General features: G+C 32.4%; 1 long non-coding RNA gene across 50 annotated transcripts; it reads right to left on the bottom strand.

Moving 5' to 3' along the window:
* Nucleotides 1-6,353: 6,353 nt before the first annotated feature.
* LOC107952080 (uncharacterized) lies at nt 6,354-12,810 on the bottom strand. 50 transcript variants are annotated; one of them, XR_005899658.1, is made up of 10 exons: nt 11,765-12,631; nt 11,251-11,265; nt 11,003-11,042; nt 9,871-10,910; nt 9,256-9,344; nt 8,828-9,159; nt 8,637-8,708; nt 8,454-8,487; nt 7,448-8,358; nt 6,354-6,604 (listed from the first exon to the last, which is right to left on the bottom strand). It is a non-coding gene; the product is annotated as an uncharacterized lncRNA (long non-coding RNA). The 50 variants fall into 50 exon arrangements; XR_005899670.1 differs by having other exon boundaries at nt 9,871-10,736; nt 11,765-12,623; XR_005899669.1 differs by having other exon boundaries at nt 9,871-10,722; nt 11,765-12,623.
* Between the last annotated feature and the right edge of the window lie 9,774 nt (nt 12,811-22,584).

The raw sequence follows: 22,584 nt of genomic DNA, 5'->3' as shown, positions 1-22,584 counted from the left end.
TGTATGCATCTCGTCAGCTTAAGACTCATTATCCGACGCATGACCTAGAGTTGGTCGTAGTGGTGTTCACACTGAAAATCTAGAGGCACTACCTATATGGTGAGAAGTGTATCATCTACACTAATCACAAGAGCCTCAAGTATCTCCTCACTCAGAAGTAGTTGAATCTTAGGCAGCGTAGATGGATTGAGCTGCTTAAGGACAACGATTGTACGATTGAATACCACCTTAGTAAGGCCAATATGGTGGCCGACGCACTGAGCCATAAGGTTATGACTGATTTGAGGGCGATGTTCGCTCGCCTCAATTTATTTGATTATAGAAGTGTATTAGCTAAACTTCAGGTTAAACCGACGTGGATAGATCAGATTAAGGGTAAACAAATAGAGAACGAGTCTCTGGGTCTTCGCTTCCGATAGGTTGAGAGTGGGAATACTACGAATTTTGGTCTGAATAGCGAAGGGGTACTCTGTTTCCGTGGGAGAATTTGTGTACCAAATGATACCGAGTTGAAGTAGTCTATACTATGAGAGGCGTATAAAAGCCCTTATGCTATGCATCCTGGCGGGAATAAGATGTACCGGGATCTTCGTGTGTTATACTGGTTGCCAAGACTTAAACGAGAGGTTACTGATTTTCTGGGTAAACGTCTGACTTGCCAGCAGGTTAAGGCTGAGCATCAGTTACCTTCGGGTTTGTTGCAGCCAGTCAAGATTCCACTTTGGAAGTGAGAGCGAGTGACTATGGATTTTGTTAGTGGGTTACCCCTCACACCCGCTAAGAAGGATTCTCTTTGGGTCATCGTGGATCGATTACCAAGTCCGCTCACTTCATACATGTTCGTTGTGACAGCCCTAAATTGACCCTAGTCAGAAAGCTGTTTCGGGACCGCTAAACCGAATCACCGAAGTATTTGAATATAATATTTATTGTCTAAAATATGTGGATATGAATGTGTGAAAGTTTTAAGCTTCGATTTAGTCGATTGCATGTGAATTTAGTTAATAGGACTTAGGTGTGACACTTTTGAAATGTGATAGGTTAATCTATAAAGATCTAATAGTGCATGATGTCAAAAAAAGTGTACTTGCATGTCAAATTAGCCAAATCTTGGATAGTGGCCGGCCATGGTATGGGCTATTAATGGTAATATGTATTTTTCTATTAACATTTTTTTGTTACAAAATAAAATAATGAATTAAGAATAATAAAACATGAGGTGAGTGGGAGGAGAAACCAAAGTTGTTTCATCCTTGCCCCTCCATTGCCGTGACTTGAGGGAGGAAGAAGAAAAGAATTCTCTTGCTTCATGTTCGGTTGGTTGATGATTAGGAAGAGGTAAGTTTGATGTTATTCCATGAAATTCATGCATCTTTTTAGTTGTTAGTTTGAATTCTACCTAGCCCATGGTTTAAATCTTTACTATTTGATGGAGATGATACTCGGCCATGGATGTTGTCTTTCTTGGTTGGTGTTTGATGTTGTGTTGATGAGGTATGAAGATGATAGAGTTTGAGTGCTTAACAAAAAGGATTGGATGTGAGTGTGTGTGAGAATTTGAAAAGGATGGGTCTTTGTAACTTCATGAAGTGTTCGGCCATGGTGCTAAAATGTTGTATTGTGTTTAAACTTAGAATTTTTAGTTATATGGTTAGTATAGGTATGGATAACCGAATATGAGAGCATGAATAGATGAAGAGTTTTGTAATTATAAAAAAAATGGGTTAATTGATATGTGGTAAATGTTAAGTGTTAAATGAAATGGAAATGATATCATATTGGAATATGTATACTCGACCACATGAATGAATACATAGATTGGTGTTGCATGTATTCGGCTATAGGTAAGCATATTGATGATTCTATCTTGACTTAAATAATCGGCTAAAGGAGAATATTAGCTAATATGTTGAATTTGATTCATGATTTCATAAATATGACTCTAATGTCTAATATATATATGGGCTAAGTACCTTGAATTTCTCTTGATGTTCAAGATGATTAAATCAATTTATTTGTTAAATTAAGCTCAAGAGCAAAGGGGAACTAAATCCGATAAAGGAAAGGAAAAAGTAATTGAATAGCCGTTGAAGTCGTTCGACAACATCCGAGGTAAGTCTTTGAGTAATGGAACTTAGTTTATGATTTGATTAAGTCATGACATATAAGCATAACAAATAAACGGTGATATAATGATTCTACTTGAATTATATATTGAGGTGATTAGTTATACTTGTGACGGGTAGCCGAATGTGTATAGAGATCATGTTATAAAGCCAATCAAAATCATGCTCTTTGTATGTGGCTATTGAGCCGAAATTGGTAAGGTTTGATAAGTGTCTTGTGTTTGAGCTTTAGTAATGAAAATGAAATATGGATGTGTCATGATTTATTGATATATGTGCATGATTATTCGAATGATATCCGGGCTAAGTCCCGAAGTCTTTTGTGCTAGTGACTATATCCGGGCTAAGTCCCGAAGGCATTTGTGCTATTGACTATATCCGGGCTAAGTCCCGAAGGCATTTGTGCTAGTGACTATATCCGGGCTAAGTCCCGAAGGCTTTTGTGCTATTGACTATATCCGGGCTAAGACCCGAAGGCATTTGTGCAAGTTAATATATTCGGCTAAACCCCAAAGGTACTTGGGTTTGGAAATGAGCGATCTTGCTGTAATAATTTCAATTAATACGCTCATAAAATCCAAACGATAAGGTATGTTTCGTATATACATCGGAAAAGTTGATTCCTTTTTAATAGTATTCGCTCAATTGATTAACGATCTTCCGGCCTTTAGATAGGTTTTATTCCCTGTGTATGAATATAATGGTTGAACGTGAAGTAACTATGATTTTGAGAATATGCATATATGCAATTATTCATTTGGTCATATGAACGCTATACTTTAGTCGTAAATAATTTCATTACTCAAAACTTACTAAGCATTAAATGCTTATTCTGTTTCTTTAATTCTCTGTTTTATAGATTTTGTTCGTCAGCTATCGGACTCGGGATTGTCAAATTCGAAGTCGTCCACACTATCTAAGCCCTTTTGGTACTCTTTTAGTTGAACTTCGCTAGTGGCATGTATAGGACTGACCTTTGTTGTTAATTAAGTACCTTTTGGTAATGTATACATTCGGATAGCCATGTGAAAATGGCTTATATATTTTGAGCATAGCATTATAATCATTTTGTATATATGGTTATTGAGTGGTATGGAAATGCTTGGTAATGACTAGCCATTGGAATGGTTAATCATGATCATATTTGGTGCTATGTATGTCAAGTGGCTAGTTGAATCATGGAAACTATGAAATAGGTGAGATTTACCTTAAAGTAGATGCTGACAGTAGCAGTGATGTGAGTTTGAAAAATCACTAAAAATATTATAAATGTAATTAAATAATGAATAAATTATGTAATCGAATCTTGATGAGTCTATTTTCATATGAAAGAAACGAAATAACCATATGAGCCATATTTTATGAGATGTTTAAGTTTTTGTGAAACAGGGCCAGAGCGATTTCTGGATCCCCTATTCTGACTTTGGAAATTCACCATAAATTAACCAGAGATGATTAGAAGTCATGCTTTATATGTACAGATTTATTTTTGAGTCTAGTTTCATTATAAACAAACAGCATAAGTATTTAATCCCTGTACAGGGAGATATATAAGTTGTAATGCATGAAGGTCAGAGTAGTCGAACCCTGAAATAGGGGAGAATTTAACTAATAAACTGTACTAATTGGCCCAACCAAAAATTCTAGAAAAAAATTTGTAGATGGATATATGAGTCTAGTTTCAGGGAAAATTTACGGAATCAATTTTCGAGTTTTGGAACTCGAGATATGATTTTTAAAGTGACTGTGATGCAGTTAACCAGCTTGTCTGGAAATTTTAAAATGAACTGTGTAAATAAAGGAATTAAGTCTGTTAACACCTCGTGTTCGACTCCGGCAACGGTCTCGGGTACGAGGCATTACATTCGTACTGACTACTCTCTACAGAAGCTTGCTAAACTGTATGTGTCTGAAATAGTAAGGCTGCATGGGGTACCGATTTTGATCTTATCTGATAGGGACCCTCGCTTCACATCTTGATTCTAGAAGAAGCTACATGAAGCTCTAGGTGCTAGATTAGAAATTAGTACTGCGTTCCATCCTCAAACCGATGGTCAATCTGAGAGGGTGATTCAGATACTGGAGGAAATGTTGAGGAGTTGCGCGATTGATTTTTGTGGTAGCTGGAAGGAGTACTTGCTGCTAGCAGAGTTCCCTTATAACAACAGCTATCAATCTAGCATTCAGATGGCACTTTACGAGGCATTATATCGTCCTAGGTGTCGCACGCCTTCATGTTGGACTGAGTTGGGCGAGGGGCGTGTACTGGGCCCTAAATTGGTTTCTAATACCGAGGATAAGGTTAGGTTGATTCGAGACTGATTGAAAGCAGTATCCGATAAAAAGAAGTCTTACGCAGACCTGAAGCGTCATGAGATCGAGTTTTCTGTAGGAGACTTCGTTTTTCTTAAGGTCTCGCCATGGAAGAAAATTTGAGATTTGGTCGCAAGGGCAAGCTAAGTCCTAGATTTATTGAGCTTTATCGCATACTAAAACGAGTAGGACCAATTTCCTATTAGTTGGAGTGACCTCCAGAGTTAGATTGAATTCACGATGTTTTCCACGTCTGGATGTTGAGGCACTACCGCTTTGATTCCACGCATATTATTCCGGTGGAGGACATTGAGGTTAGACCAGATCTGATGTTTGAGGAGGAGCCGGTCCAGATTCTGGATCGCGACATTACAGTTCTATGAAGGAAGTCTATCCCCTTAGTGAAAGTGCTATAGCGGAATCATAGCATTGAGGAGGCCACATGGGAGCCGGAGGACTTGATGCATCAGCAGTATCCTCACCTTTTCTGATTAGGTAAAATTTCGAGGACGAAATTTTCTTTTAGGAGGTAGAGTTGTAACGCCCAAAATTTATTTGATTCTGGCTTATGTGATTTAGGAGCACAAAAATATATGTATGTGTTTCTAAAATTAATTGACACAAGTGTGTATCTACTTCTGTGGTTAAGTGTTCTGGGTGTGTGTAAGAGGTCCCAAGTTCAAGTCACAACTTGGGTAAATTTTGGCTTTATGAATAAAGCTCTCACTGGGATCGGTAGGCTTTTAAGTTATTGTTGGTCAAATGATATCAGAATGGGCCAGCAGTTCTGGTAGTTAAATGGAGTGTTTGCTTGCATGAGGTCCTGGGTTTGATTCCCTGCTTTGACTTTATTTTTGCACGATTATGGAGAGGAGTTGGAGTGGCGATAGAAATCTGAATAATGGGGTTTTGGTAGAAAGATTTTAAGGGAAATATGATTGGGGGTTATCAGTTTTTTTGTTTTGGTTTTGGCCAAAAATTTCCCCTTTCCCCAGCCGAATATTTTTCTCTCCCATCTCTTTTCCTTTTGTTTTTCCTTCCCTTTTTGCTGAAAACGTACCCTTTTCTTCTTCCTCGGAGTTTTAGTGCGTAATATCGTGGTATATTTTGGGCAAGAGGATTCATCTTTCATGGAGTCCTTGTAACACCCCTCACCCGTACCCAATGCCGGGATAGAGTTTGAGTCGTTATCGGGCTTACACATTCACAAACACACTAAATCGGGTCACCAAATTTCACCTAAAATAAAAACCTTTCAAACACATGTATATCATCCCTTATACAGGCCTTCGAGACCCAAACCATACATCAAGGCAGTTCGGGACAAAACCGAGGGCATTCGATAAACTTTGGGCAACTTGTTAAATTTCCTTGCTTTAGTGAGTCACACGCCCGTGTGGATAGGGCCGTGTGGTCACACATGCCCGTGTTGCTTGGGGCACGCCCGTGCCCTCAGCTTATGTAACTCTTTATTTATGATGTCAGCATACATTTAGGGACACACGGCCAAGACACACGCCCTTGTGTCTAGCCTGTGCTCGACACTGACTTAAAATTTTAGGTGCAGGGGATGCACGGCCATACCACACGCCCCTGAGGGAAATCTGTGTGTCACACACGGCCTAGACACACGCCCGTGTGTCTACCTGTGTGGACCTTGTTAGGCTATTTTCTAAGCCTTTGGTCACCCTCTAACAACTAATCACACTTATTTGTTACCTTAATACTCAATAAGGCTAGATTATATACTTACGTACATCCTTGATAAACTTCATTGCATGTAAACCTCATATTATCAGTTTTATACATGCTAGGATATTTCCTTTGTTTTAAAGATTTTCCATGCCTCATTAATACCTTTAAGATTGGCTCATTATTGTAACTCATTGCCAATTATGGGCAAGCCACTCCATGTAAACATAAACATGCATAGATTTGTAGGTCATAGCCTACTTCAAAATAAGCCAATTTCCATGGCCAAATACAAGAAGATCTGTAAACTTTTACAAGCTTTCATATGGGTAATTTAAATGACACATCATAAAATGAACCAAAGCTCTATACATGCCATTGAACAAAATAAGGGTATCTATATACCAAAGCTGGTCTAATTGATAGTGTGTTGATTTTCCAACCATCTTCCAATACTTACGAGTCCTTGAGCTCTGTCAGACAGGGAAAAGAGAGAGGGGTAAGCAGTTACATACTTAGTAAGCCCGAATAACTGGAAAGTAAACTTACCAGGTAATTAGCATACAACCATATTTAGAAAATATACCAACAAGAATGAAATGGTTTCCCTATCACATGCACTCAATCAACAAGTTAGTCACAATAATAATGTACCATGTAATTTGTCTTAGATGAGCTCATCATTCATCCTTTCATTTATACATATATCTCATGTTAATCCCGTTGAGTTTGTCAGAAATTTCGATGGGTTACACATTATCCGTCAAGTCATAAGAGTGATCGTCTCATGTATGCACTCCCGCGAATCTCGCATCTTACGGCGGGATTACCAGTCTAGGCTAAATCCCTCGTATTGTAAACTCATAAGGTGATGTCAAGATTAACAGTCCAGGCTAAATCCTTTATAGTGACAAACACCCTTAATGAGCTCGGATCTGAAATACCAGTCCAGGCTAAATTCAGACCCTAATCAGATTACCCGTCTAGGCTAAATCCATAATGCATACATATTCTTTGGGAGGCTCGGTCACTCAAGGAACACCCGTCCGAGCTAGATCCTTTTTATTCCAAGATCAACGGATTACCCGTCTAGGCTAAATCCTTTTCTGAACCACATGCAGGATCTCAAGTCACATGTAAATCATGGTTTATCCATCGAATTTCCTTATCAATCTCAACCTGGTCATTTATCAACATATTATTATTAAGAATGTAGTGCATAGGTTTTTCATGCCGTCATCAAATACAATTATCATGCATTCATAAAACACACAATTAGGCATATTGTGATTTTACTTTAAGTTATCCGAACTTACCTGGTATTCGTCTCGAAATCGTGTTTTAGTTATTCTGAAACTTTTCGTTTTCCTCAATCGACCTCCGGAATTTGTTCCTCAAGGTCTATAACAATAAAATTAAATTATTAAAAACTCACATTATACTTTATGAGTCTAAATTTCACCCCCGGTCCAAATGACCGTTTTGCTCCTAACCTTTCACATTTTTACGATTTAGTCCCTAGGCTCGTATAATGAAATGCATGCTATTTCTACCTTACCCAAGCCTAGCTAAACATTTTTCCCTCTTATGGCAGCCCAAATTTTTCCATTATTTCACATTTCTACCTCATACTTTACACCTTTTGCAAAAAGGTCCTTTTAGGGGTTTTTCATGAAAATCACCTAGGAAAAGATATTTAACACACATCCAACTTTCATATTCCTCCATAAAACATCAAAATACAAGTAATATCCACCACTATCCAACTACTACTTTGCTTTTATCGTTTTTTCATGTTTCACATTTGATGTTCCTCATAATTTGTAGTTCCGCTAATTTTTCTTCATTGTTTACCTTTATTTTTTGTTCGTATAGTAATATCAACTATAGCACTCCCCATGAAATTAGTTTTATTTATAAGAATTATAAATAATGTGTTGAATTTATTACGACAGTTTAAATAAAATTTAGTTGAAAATTTTTCTACCAATCAAAAACAGCAAACAATAAATACCAACTTTCTTCCTTTCATTGAAAAATGATATTCAAAATTATTACACTGAACTGCAAAATGAAAATCTTATATATCACTGGGATCTTAAGGATTTTTCAATAATTAATCAACAACGAAAATAAGCATTCTACTCTAAACAGGTTCATTGTTGCTACGATGGAGATTTGATACCTTATTCGGTTTCCCTTCAACATCTGCTTTAGTAGCCGTATCCTGACATAATCAACGAACCCGACATATTAGCATGCAAAATATAAAGAACAAGAAAGTGTTCCATTACTAATCATGTTAGATTAACAAGTGCAAACCTGATGCTGCATGCGCCAAGCAACATCTGACCACCTATATCAAGAAAAATATAATCATCAAAAACTGGGATTTGAACACAACTGCTGCATGATAAATAGCCCAAAACATGCAGTTTTATATGGTATTGAAGGACAATAATTACAAAACAATCATCAAGACAAGCTTCAAGATTTATATATTACCTTAGTTGCATTAAGAGCATCTTCTACTCTCAATTTCTTTTCTTTAAGCTCTGTTTCAGTTTGAGCTCCAACCTTAAAATTTTCAAAAGAACATCACCTCAAAAATTGGATAGAAATAATATAAAATTTCTTAAAATAAATTCCATATGGATAAACTACATAGAATATCCCTTCAACTAACTAGTGGTTACCTGTATCACTGCCAGACCACCAGATAATTTAGCAATCCTTTCGTTTAAGTTTTTCCTTCTCATAATCCTGTTCTGCAGCCTGCATTAAAGTAATAATAAGTTAACATTGTAAGCCTGCAAGAAAGCCTGATAACCACAATTAGTGCAAACTTGAAAGACATCCTCAATGAGATTTTTAATTTGTACAACTCGTTTATTCACTGCTTCCAGAGTGCTTCCATCACCCACGATGGTGGTTGTATCCTTGGTAAGCACCACTTTAGAGGCATGACCCAAGACGTCTTTGCTAGCTTTGTCCAAGGAAAGCCCAACCTCATCTCTAATAACAGTACCTGTACACAAATGGTAGATATCTCTCAATAATTAGAACACAAGCAAATTAAGTTTTGGGAACAATAAACACATGAAAAATACAGAACTATAAAAACCTCCAGTAAGGATAGCAATGTCATCCAGATACTGACTCTTGCGTTCTCCGAAGCTGGGAGCTTTGAGAGCAGCAATCTTCAAAGCACCTCTAAGTTTGTTCACAACCAGCGACAAAGTAAGGTGAGATATAACCACGGTCAAAGCACCTCCCACCTAGACTAACTACTTGAAAGTACAAAAGAAATGGATCTGTTTTTATTCCAAAAGATGCTAGATTAGAAGATAAAAATATGGCTAAACATGATTTAGTACTAAACCTAAATTAGATGGAGCTTACATCAATTCCATTAAACAAATTTGCCAGTTTAAACCAAACTCTGAGGATGAATCTTAAGAATTAAAACTATAGTGATAAATTCCATGCATTCTTGATAGATAGACATATGCATAACGCTCAACCAACAAAAACAACACCATGATGCCCAAATAGATGGCAATGCTACAAGATTAGAGCCTAACAATTTAGAAAATAAAACTGAAATTTGATCTAGAAAAATAATTTAAAACTATTGCTGACTGTTTCACAAGCAAGTATGAACTGCTCAGCTCTACCAACATCAATTTTTTTCAATTCAAATACTGATCACATAGACTTTACTGATTCCAGTACTTACCATAAATCAAGAAATTGATCAACAACTTCAGGAGAACTGTCCTTGAAGAGCTCCAATGTTATAGAGCCTTTCGCAGTATCTAAAATCTACTCATAAGAAGGGGTAAAACAGAGTTAATTCATTGGATAAAACTCATTCTGAATAAGATTTTGATATAAAAGCCTAAAAGTAAAACAAAGTAATAAATGAACAACTCAGCTAAATTTCATTCATCACAAAAAGCCAACCTGTCAAGATTGTAGGATACCATTGAAAAACCTCAAAGGAATACCAAAAAAGATGCTTTATTGAGAGACATGCTAATGAAATGTTTTCTTAATAGGTGATGCTACCGAGAACATGATAAAAGAATTTCTTTTGTAATGTCTTTAGATGAATTCATGTACTCACAAGACACGTCCCTGCAAGATGAAGGAAAAATTTACTTGCAGAAAGCTGGTTAAATATATAAAAGAAATGCCTTATTGAGAGACATACTAACGAAATATATGTTTCCTTAATAGGTGATGCAACCAAGAACATGATAAAAGAATTTCTTCTGTAATGTCTTTTGATGAATTCAATTGCTCAAAAGACACATGTGCAAGCTGAAAAAAATATTAGTCGCAAAAAGCTGGTTAAATAGATAAAATATATATATGCATTGGATAAAAAAACACATTGTAAGTTAATCACCTAGGTCAATATTGTTTCTAAGAACCAGGCACAGCACGTTGGAGGCCAGTATTACAAGAAAGTAGACATTATTCACAGAGGCACCAAATATTAATTAGGAAAGAGCTTAGCAAGTAAGGAACCTACAGCATATCCTGGAAGATCAGATTTCTTTGAATCCATGAAAGAGTTGTCACCCTACCAAATACAAGCTACAATCATTACAGAGGATATAAAGTTAGACACAATAATAACAAACAGGCAAAATGCCTCATCATAGAAAGCCTCATAAACTAGGATACATTCACAAAAGAACAGAGAAAAATTGCCTTCAAAAATCCTGAAAGGATGATACGTTGATACAGGGCACTGAGTAAAGAGTTCTACTGTAATTGATGAAACAAAGACTTCAAATAAATATGAGACCACGAGGATCAAGAAAAACATTTAGAATAAATAAGGTTCTTAAAGAGTCTACCTCAATAACTGATTCCCTGTTTTCAGTATGAATTCTTGACCTACAGACAAGAAAATTGAGTCAAATTCCACTGACTACTAAATATAAACCATAATTTGTTCTCCACAAGCAGTTTTATTTTTAAATGCACTGCTCTGCAATTTGCAAGTCATACAGTAAATTACATGAATAAACAAAGCATGCACATAATCAAGTTTAAAAGCATTGCAGCACTAACTCCCATGGCCAACAGCCGAATTGCAACGAACCTTTGAGTCCCGTGTCTGTAGGTGGCATACACAGAACCAAGATTTAGTTCAAATATGTACCGGAAAAAAAGGATTTATTGAGCGTAGGAAAAAAAAAACTCATAATTGGCCATTGTGCCATATAATTCGGCTATAAGTGCAGGTCAAAATCTTCCAAATATATAAAAAGGCTTAGGAAAATTATAGTATTCTCGTGAAACTATCCTCCTGTCCGCGTAACATAGATTAAAACTAAATATTTCAAAGCTACAATAATTTTTCAAAGTTTACAGTATCAAGAATCAAAGGTGAAGTTGAACACCCTAAGATCTAAGAGTTGAAAATTGAAATATATGGAAACTTAGGAAAGGAAAAAATATAAAATAATAACTCCTGACTTGAATTTTTCATCCAGTTGGAAATAAAAACCCTAGAAAAGAGAATCTTCTGGGACGAAAAAGCAGAAATTGGAGGAAAAATAAGACATCAAAGTTCAAATCGGTTAACTTCAAATCAATGGAGAGAGAGAAAGTACCTGTAATTTAGCGTTAGTCCCGTCGAAATGAAAAAGGAAAAGAGTGAGAGTATGTGAGAGTATTTGTTACTTTTTTCTGGTGTCTGGAGTTGTTGATCCCTTCGTATAGACACCGCAACGAGAAGATCCAGCCAAAGATAAAAGATAAACAAAGAGAAAATAAAAATAGAGAGAGTCCGGTGAACGGAGTAAAAAGCAGCAAAGACGGAAGAACGAGCAACGAAGATGACGGAAGGAAGAGGGAAAGAGAGAAGTAAACAAAGTGCAGAACAGAGAACGACGTTAAAGTGGAGGTAGATAGTGCCCGAGGGTACGGACGAGCCAACGTAAGTGAGTGAGGTTTTGCAATGACGAGCAAGGGGTGGTGGTAGGAGGTCGCCGGATGCGGCGGCTGATGGCAAAGAGAGGGCATTTTTCTGTAAAGCCACTATTGTTTTACCTTTGGCGAACACCGCTATTGCTTTACTTGTGCGAAACGCCGCTGTTGTTTTACATTTTGCGGTGTTTTTGATTTAAGCGTTATTAAAAATACAGTTAAAAATCTATTTTATTATAGTGTTTGCCCACAGTCATGCCTTCGTCTATCACACAGTTTTTTGGCTTTTGTCGAAATTTAATTTTATGTGTTTCGAGTATACACCTAGCACGATTATGGTGCGAAATCACACCCGAGGCCTTCGAAATCTAAAACATAGTATTCAGATGCCTAATTAGCAGACAATTACAAATTGACACATAATCTGAAATAATGCACAAGATGTAATGATGGCACGAACAGACCCTAGCGCAATTTAGGCTATCACAACGAGACTTCACCACTCACCACTTTTTCCTATACCACAAATATGCAAAAATCAGTCCCTTTTACTTACATGCCAAAACACCAACACAACGATTAAGCCCTACCCAACGAGTTGAAATACTATGTTACAAAAACCAAAATGCCCCTTACCAATATAGTGCGAACACACCAAAATAACGAGAAATAGGAATACAATACAAGAAAACAGAGTAGAAGGGAGGAAGAGGAAAAGGGGAAAAATGACATAGAAAAGAGACTAAGTTCAGATTTTTTTTGTGGAAAAAGAGAAATTAAAATTTGATAAAAAGAAATAATCCCATATATGATAACGTATCCCCTATTTTCCTCCCAGTAATCTATTAACTCATAACCACATCAAAATTTTTACTCAACTGAAATTCTACCGAACAATAGAGAAAAAATTAACTTCCATGCTTGCACAGGGATTATATACACAGAATCTCCAACACACAGACTCCTAACCACTTGAACCAGCAAGCTCATTCCCATTCTAATATGAATTAACAAACAATTTTATATAAGGCTACTCAATAAGGGTAAAGCTTGGTTCAAAAATAAAAAAAATTTGTCAAAGTGAGAATTAAACCCAAAACCACACACACCTAAAACATTTAACCACTGAAGCAAATATACAATTATGTCAAATATTTACAGAAACAAGAATAAATTATTTAAGGTGTTACAATTTTAATATAATGTATTGCTTATAGCACATATATATATATATAAAGTAATATGGTAAGTTTTAATAACATTAAAGGAATATTTAATATCTTTTAAAAAATAAATATTTAATATAACTTTGTAAGTAAACAATTAAAACACACTTATAAAAAGAAATCAAAGCAACTAATATAATAATTTATAAGGAAAAAATTCTTAATTTTAATGAATGTAAAAATAATAGACTAATTATGAAACATCAAAAAGCGAAATCACCTAAAGAATATAAACGTAAAAGGATTTATGTTGCAAATATCTCTTTTCTATTTCCTTTAAATACAAAAATTTATAAGTTCTATTACCAAAAATACTCTACTATAATGTAGATAAAAATTAGGGTTACAGAATACCTTAAATATAGCTTGGATTCTTCTTTTTCTTGGATATAAATAATGTAAAAGAAGTTGGAAAATTATAAACTGGTAAGTGGCAAAAAATTTGAATATAAAGTTGTGTCAAAAATAAATTATGATAAAATTTGGGATTAAAAAATACCTTAAAATACTAATAACCTGAATTAATCATCTATTTTGTGTGTTCATTCACTGTGCATGAACGGTATTTTTAGGCATTCTTATATAGTCGGATAAATTTTTTTTCTAATTCTTCCTTAATTGTCATTAGTCGAATTTTCCTTAAATACCATTAATTAATTTAAGTACAATTTTTCCTTAATTGTTGTTAGTGCAATTTTTTCATAATTGGGGTTTTTTTATCCTAATAAAATAAAAAATAAAATAAAATATTAAAATAAATCGTTTCAAAGATTAAGTATCAAAATTGTACATTTGACTTGGTAGAGGGTGGTGCATAGGCGGCACCACCTTGAATTTCTGACCTAAAACTATAAAATAATAATAATGATGATTTAAAAGATTAGAGACCTGTTATGCAATTTTTTTATTTTTGAATGGCTGCTAAAAAGAAAGGAAAAGGGTGCCGCTTGGCAGTGTGGCGGCACCAAACTTTAAATTTGAATAATTTCCCTGTAAACCCTATTTATTTATTATTATTTTTATTCCCCTTCAACTCACTATATTGTGTTTAAACAAACCATTAACCTAGTTTTGTAGTTAAATAAGCCTTTTACTTATGGTTTTTACTCATAAAAGCCATATATTTTAATATTAAAGTAAATATATTTTATCCAAAGTAAAGCTATTTAAAAAAAATAAACTAATTCACATTTTATGTTGATGTAAATTTGACGAGAATAATTTATTAAATAATAAAATAATTTTTTTAAATTTCTTGAGAGTGCTTGTATACATGATACTCTTAACTACTCTTTTGAAATTTTTTATTACTTTTTTAGATTTTATGTTGATGTTAAAGTGTATAATTTTTTATTGCATCAACAAAAAATTAAGATAATAGCTTGAAATTCAAAATATATATATTTACTTTAATATTAAAATATAGGGCTTTTATGAGTAAAAACCATAAGTAAAGGGCTTATTTAACTATAAAAATAGGTTAATGGTTTGTTTAAACACAATATAGTGAGTTAAAAGGGAATAAAAAGAAAATAATAAATACGGAGGGCTTAGAAGGAAATTATCCAAATTTAAAGTTTGATGCCGCCACAGTGCCAGGTGGCATCCTTTCCCTTCCTTTTCAGCAGCCATTCAAAAATAGAAAAAATTTCATAACAGGTCCCTAAATCTTTTAAATCATTGTTATTATTATTATTTACTGTTTTGAGTTAAAAATTCAGGGTGGTGTCGCCTATGTACCACTCTCCACCAAGTCAAATGTACTACTTTAGTACTTGATCTTTGAAACAACCTATTATAATATTTTATTTTATTTTTAATATTATTAGAGTAAAAAACCCACATAATTGCTATAAATATTATTAAAATGAACAAAGACATGGAATTTTTTTTATTACCATTATTAATGTGTATAACATTGTGATAGACATTCGATATAGTTTTCTGCATTAAAATGAATATATTTTTTTTAAGAAATATGATAATAAATATGAATTTTAAGTAAATGAGAAGAAGTAATTTAAACCTCATGTTGATAACTATTAAAATTTTGCTTTGCATTACTATATTGTCATGTGTGTCTATATATATATTATTGAATAGTAGGGGCGGCACTGCTATGGGGTGTTCAGCAAAGCAAAGCCCCCTAAACTGAAAATTTTAAATTTTAGCTTATTTATTATTTATAAATCTTAAATTAATATATTATCAAATTATATATTTTTTAAATGATAAATATTTGATTTAATCTTTTAAAATTGATAAAAATATAGAATATTAAAATAATAAAATTATATTTTTATTATTATAAAAATATATAATTTAATTCCGTCTCATAAAATTTCTTTTTTAACTTCGCTCATGTTGAGTATGATTTGAGTTTTTTGTACATATTTTCAAATATACATTTACATGAGTCTGCACTTTTTTTAATGCTATATTATTTTAATTGATACGGTCGTTGAGAGCACCAAAAATATCCTATTTCCTGTAAAATAGTAAAAATAACATTAAAGGGGAAGTAGAGTCGAATCCTCAGGGACCGGATTGTACGAATTCTCGTTTCTTGAAATCCTGGACAATTTTTTGGCCAAGAAAACCTACGTTCCTGAAAAATAAAAAATAGACTTAAGAATCTGGAAAAATAAAAACAAAATTTAAAGTGAATTGAAATTGCGAAACTAAATAAATTGCAGAAATTAAAATGAGGAATATAAAAATAAATAGAGTTGGGAAAAGAGAAAGTTTCTTATGTGGCGAGATTCCAGCTTCCGGTTGTCTCGTTCCGTCTTGGGTTCAATCATTGGCTTTTAAGTAACACTTCTCGAGCAAGATAAGTCAGTTATAGTGGAAGAGGACGCCTACGATCACCAGCTCCAAAGATTTAGACTTAAGATTTGGTAGAACCTGACTCTAGCCAATAATCGTTTTTGTGGGACTATCTTCTACTAGATCACCACTTCCCAACGGTGAATACCACACCGTTTTGTCTCTTGGATTCACCAACCTCTGACGCAGAAAGCCAACGAACCGACTGTGTAACCCTCCCAAAACGTATAAAGCGGCCGTTCCTTGCACAAGTTGAAAAGATCACCTATTAAGGGACATAGATAGAAGCGTCAGCCCCGTAATACGGAGAAGCGATGAATACCCTGTTGAGAAGGCTAAGCGCGGATTCTAAGCCTCATGAACCTTTTTGGGGAATTTTGACAACCTTCGGCTAGATTGGTTTAGTGGCTCATGATTTTTGGGAAAGAAATAAATAAAATAGATATGAGGTTTTTATTGAAGAAAAGATGGAGAGAACAAAAGACAGAGTTTTTGGGAGAGGGAGTGATTACAGAAAAAAAGAGATGTCAAATATGTGCCACTCCATCCCCTATTTATAATATTAGAAAACCTAGTCTATTTCTAATGAAATTCTAAAAGATAAATACAAATAAATAAAAATAATTAAAGATAAATGAAAATAAATTTTAAAATTAAATCTAAATAATCAATTATCCTAATATAATTAAACATTAAATAGAGTCTTGTGCTATAAAATCTCTTCTTTTGCATTTTAGTCCTTGGGTCTTCCATGTTTGCATTTTTGGCACCACTTCTCTCTTTCTTTGCATGTTGCCCCATTATATCTTTAGATTCGCACTTTTTGCTTTTAAATTTCCTCTTCCCTCCAATTTAGTCCCTAAAAGATAAAAGACCACAAAATAATCCAAATTAGTAGGATCATTCTCAAAATAATCATGCAATTAACACATAAAATATGTCGTTCTAGAGTATTATCATTAATGTTTCAAAATATATCAAATACTGAGATTATGTATTGAAATAATAATATGTCATAAAATTTTAGTATTATTTTATAAAATATTTTTTTAATAGTTATATGGTTAACATTATTGATGTTTGTAAGTTTAATTTAAACTCAAAATTTAGAGTGAAAGTATAATTTGTAATCTTTCCTCTAATCTAATTTATTTAAATATTAATTATTGTATGATTTAAATGTTGTACCAATCAGAAGATTAAATAATGTTCATCAATTGATAATATGGTTTAAATAGTATTTTTGTTAAAATAGAGAGATAAAATGGTATATTTTATAAAAAGTCTTTTAATACTTTAACTTATTTAAAATTTGTTAAACAATTAATTGATGTAATACATGGAGTAACTAAAGAACATGTGAAATAATAATGTAGCAAAAGTTGATAAGAAAAATAGAAATAAAAAGCAAACACGAAAAGTTTAGACATATTGAAAAAATAGTGTAGATTTTTTTATATATTTAAACGATAAGATTATTATGAAATAAAAAACATAAATTAAAACTAAATTCTAATAATTAATGTTAATAAAAGCAATTTTTTATCAAATTATTCTTAGTTTCCTTAATCTGTTGTAAAATGGATATTCATCTTTTTGTAATTCTTGTAACCCTTAAAAATTTATAGTGTACTTTAATTATATTTATTAGAGTTTTGTAGTCTATGGTGGTTCAGGCCCTATAAATAGAGGACATGTATAGATTTTTTAGATATCTAAAAGTGAAAGTTGAATAATCTTTTCATTTTTCTATTCTTCACTCTTGTTCATTATGCATTTATCTTTATTTTATAATACGTTATTAACATGATTTTGTTCAAGAGTAATATGTTCTTAATTTGCGTTAAAATTTTGTTGGATTCCAAGCATTGAAATTTAACTTTTTGGATAAAAAATCGTGAGGGCTTGTTTGAGATTTGCTTGGGGATGATCATATTTTCTTTACTAAAAGAATGCTCATAGTTTCTACTTTTCATCCACAATTTCTTAAGTCTAATCATTTTTTTTTAAAATTTGATTTGGTTTCTATTAAGAAGTTAAATTTATATCATTCTCTATTTGTATCTATATGAATTTATCAATCCCTTCTCAAATTTAATTGTTGATCTTTCTACGTGAAGGTATATATATTTTTTGTTATTTTTGTAGAATTTATTGGCTCAGTTTTAGTTTTAATTTTGATTAAAATATATGATTGTTCTTATATCTTCTTATCTATTGTAAATGTGTATTATATGCAATGGTTAGTTTGGAGTTCAATTCTATACATGCTTGAGTTTGGAGTTCAATTCTATACATGCTTGAGAAATGTATAATGATATTAATCATGATTTTTTTTTACTACAACTTCACTAAGAAAGCATGTAAAAGATTCTTTAAAATTATGGATTAGTTTTGAAAAAAATTATGATAATGAAAAAAATTTATCATTAGATATGCTTCATTCTTTGGAGTGAATATAGCATTATATAATCAATCTTAAAAAGGACAAAGTTATATAATCAATCTTAAAAAGGATAAAGTTATAACTATGGTTAAGAGCAAGGTTTCTCATAAGCTAGTATGGGTATAATAATCACCGTAACTACAATGATTATAATATTTTTATCTCTCCTATAAAGTGGAATGGTAAATTTAAAGAAGAGAATCACTACAGTTTTCTAAATAGCCTTTCAAAGAGAGCAAAAATATTTATGTGATACTCAAAGTTTATTTGACACATTTGATTTATCGCATTTGATCACTTTTGATCATTGAAATCAATTTGGATATTTGAAAATTTTGACATATTCCCTAAAGCAAATATTGCACGTAATTTTATATAAATTATATTTCTTTGGTTGATTTAATGACATTATGAACCTCTCATTGCTTTAAACATTTTCAAAAGTAAATGTCATAGTGGATACAAAATAAAAGGAATGACAATGAAATTATCAATTGTTACAATTTATATTAATATTATGATTTTACTAGTTCTGAAAAAATACAAGGCTAAAAAAACGATGATGCTAATAAACAATATGATAAATATGAATGCATCATGTACATGCCTATAGCATGTCTAAAACATTAAATTTTGCCAAATCTTATAAAAAATGATATTCCATAATACATGATAATAAAATTTGAATTGAAATTATGCTATAAGAGGTAGAGGTTAGAAAATTTTAATTTAAAATCTCTATAGCTGCAACTTTAATATCTTATTATGACCTTATAATATTTTGTATTTTATTGTGTTATGTATATAAAAAATTATCTAACCGCATGTTTGTTAAAGCGATTGAATAGTAACATGAATTTATTATTTGCTGTGTTTAACATATATTTTATTTATGCTTATTATTTATACAAATATAAAATTTCTTTTATATGAATAAATAAAGTTTTTAAGGATCCGAAATTTTTATCATCCATACTGAAAAAAATTACAAAATTGCAAAATATTTAAAATAAGTTATGCATTCATTAAGGTATTATATCAGATTGTAAAATCTCTTGAAGAGTTAATGTTGCACCTCCTTATGATGCAAAATATTGTAGAACATAATATTATTATTTTAGATCAAGAAGATACATCTATATATATATTGAATGAAATCTTTATGTGTTTTACATTAAAATCATGTACAAAAATGACTTAAGACACTCATGTATTTGTATTATAAATATTCCTTAGAGGAAAACATTACATTTATATGATTAACACATGAGATAGTGACAAAACGTTCACACATGAGATAGTGACAAAACGTTCACTAGTGTTGGCATAATTGATTTGACCATCTTGGATCATATATAATGCATAAATGAATTGAGAATTCATATGGACATTCATTAAAAAACCAGAAAATTCTTTAATTTAAAAGAATTCTCATATGTTGCTTGTTCTCAATGAAAATTGATTATTAGAAACTCACTAGCTAAAGTTGAGATTTAATGTCTTACATTTCTAAAATGAATGTGGGCCCATTCATCCACCATGCGGATGATTTTGGTAGATACATCTACACAATAATCACATATGTAATATCAACTCGCAATTTGCCATTTGCGAGATTGCTTGTTTAAATCATTAATTTCAAATTATGCAATTAAGACAATTCATTTTGCTAATGCTGGTGAGTTTATGTTCCAAGTTTTCAATGATTATTTGGGATAAAAATTGAACATCTTATAACTTATGTTCATACACAAAATGGTTTAAATAGATCGTTTATCAAATGCCTCCAACTAATAACTAGATTATTACTTATGGAAAGAAAACTCCTTGTTACAGCTTGGGGATATGCTATTTTGCATGCAGTAACACTTGCGGACATTAGGCCAACAAGTTATAGTAAATACTCCCTATTACAATTGACCTTTGGTTAGGAGCCAAATATTTTCCATCTTAGAATTTTTAGATGTGTGGTATATGTTCTAATTGCTCCATCGCAACGAACAAAGATGAGTGAGTCCTCACAAGAGGTTGGAAATGTAAATTGATATAAATCTCCTTTTATTAATAAATATTTTTATATATTAATTGGAGATTTTGTTATGACATAAATTGCCACTTATTATGAGATAGTTTTCTCAACATTAAGGGGAGAGAATAAAAAGCTGGATAAATAAAATACTTGGAATGAATTATCAGTATAAGATCCTCATACAAAGCAATGTGAACTAGAAATTCACTAGATAATTCATTTTATAAATAAACAGTTAAATTCATTTACTAACCTAAAGAGAATTACAAAATATCACATACTAGCTGAAAACGCTCCAATACAAATTGATGTCCCAATAGGGCAAGCTATTAGTACAAAAGAAAGTAATCCACACTTGAAGCGTGGAAGACCAGTCAATTCTAAAATAAAAATCATCGTAAAAGGAAAGGAGCATGTAACAGCCTGTTTTTAGTGAATTTGGAACAGTAGTTTTGAGACCACAAATTTGAGGTCAAAAACTTTATTTTTAATATTATTTTATGATCTACAACATGATAGTATTACCATATAAAAATTTCGTTAGGAAATTTTACCGATTACATGCTCAATTTGATAAAAGGACTAAATCGCGTAAAGTGCAAAGGTTGAGTTCTATTAGTTAAAAGTATTAAATAGCTATATACCTCTAAAGTGGAGGTCCTTATATTGTAAATAGACCATTAGAGAGATAGTGGAAGATTTTTTCTCGGCAATTGTGTAATTTTAAAGAATTATAAAGGTTAATTTTGGAAATTAGTAATTAAATGAAAAAAAAAACATAAAGCTTTCATCTTTATTTTCTTTTCTTCAACCAAAAATTCAAGAGAAGAAAGCCATTTTTTAGAGATAGGTTCAGCCAAGCTTCCATTGTCCAGTTAGGTACAATTTTTGTCCCATTTTTAATGATTTCTATATTTTCGGGATTGTTGTAGCTTAATCAAGCTAGCCTAGGAACTAATTTGTGAAACTATTAAAGTATTTGAGTTTTTCATTGATGTGCATGTTAGGGTTTTGATGTTTAATGGTAGAAAAAAGAATGGTTGTTGTTAGATAAACAACTTCTGTAAAGGATTTTTTTTATCAAATTAACAATTAGAGATTAAATTGACAAATGTGATAAATTGTGTGGTAAAAGTGTGAATTTGTGAAATATATGGGATGCTATAAGAATGTTTATAATTTGGCTAGGCTGGGGTAGGGATAAAATTAAATGAATTTCATTTTTGAACCTAGGGACTAAATTACAAAGAATTAAAAGTATAGGGGCAAAATAGTAATTTTGCCAAAAATGTGTGTTGGACTAAATTGAATGTGATTTCTACTGAATTGAGTTAAATTCATTCGTATAGATCTAGTTAGACCTCGTACAGAGTTAGATTGAGGCAAAGAGAAAATCTCGAATTAATCGCCTCCGTATCTACGTACCCTCGTCGAGGTAAGTACGTGTAATTAAATTGCGTATTTATATGCTTTAATTGAAATATATGTATGTGGATTTTATAATTTCCATGTATAATTACCGATCGCATATCCAATAATATACGACAACTACCGAGCCCCGTTTGAACCTTAGGAATTCGTAGGATACAAATGACATGTCACTAGGGTTACCGATCTCAGCTCTTATGAGCTTATCGATACTCAACTCGTATGAGCTTACCATTATTTAGCTTGAAGGAGCTTACCGTTTATAGCTCGTATGAGCATACATGTACAGGAATTGACGGATTATAGTTCAGTACACCTCGTGTGTACTACACGTGTATCTAACTATATTCTAAATGGTTCAACGAACACAGTTCTATTATGAGTTTATATGAGTTTGATACGAACTAACATAGGTATTTATGTGAATTACATGGAAATGGTTTATATATGATATATGAACACATGGTATAGATGTTACATGTATATGGACTTCAAATAATTGTTGAACTCATACATGATTCTAAGTTTTCATATTAATTATATGGC

Source organism: Gossypium hirsutum, chromosome A08 (genome assembly GCF_007990345.1).
Source record: "Gossypium hirsutum isolate 1008001.06 chromosome A08, Gossypium_hirsutum_v2.1, whole genome shotgun sequence".
NCBI lineage: Eukaryota > Viridiplantae > Streptophyta > Magnoliopsida > Malvales > Malvaceae > Gossypium > Gossypium hirsutum.
This window is presented reverse-complemented; position numbering and strand designations above follow the sequence as displayed.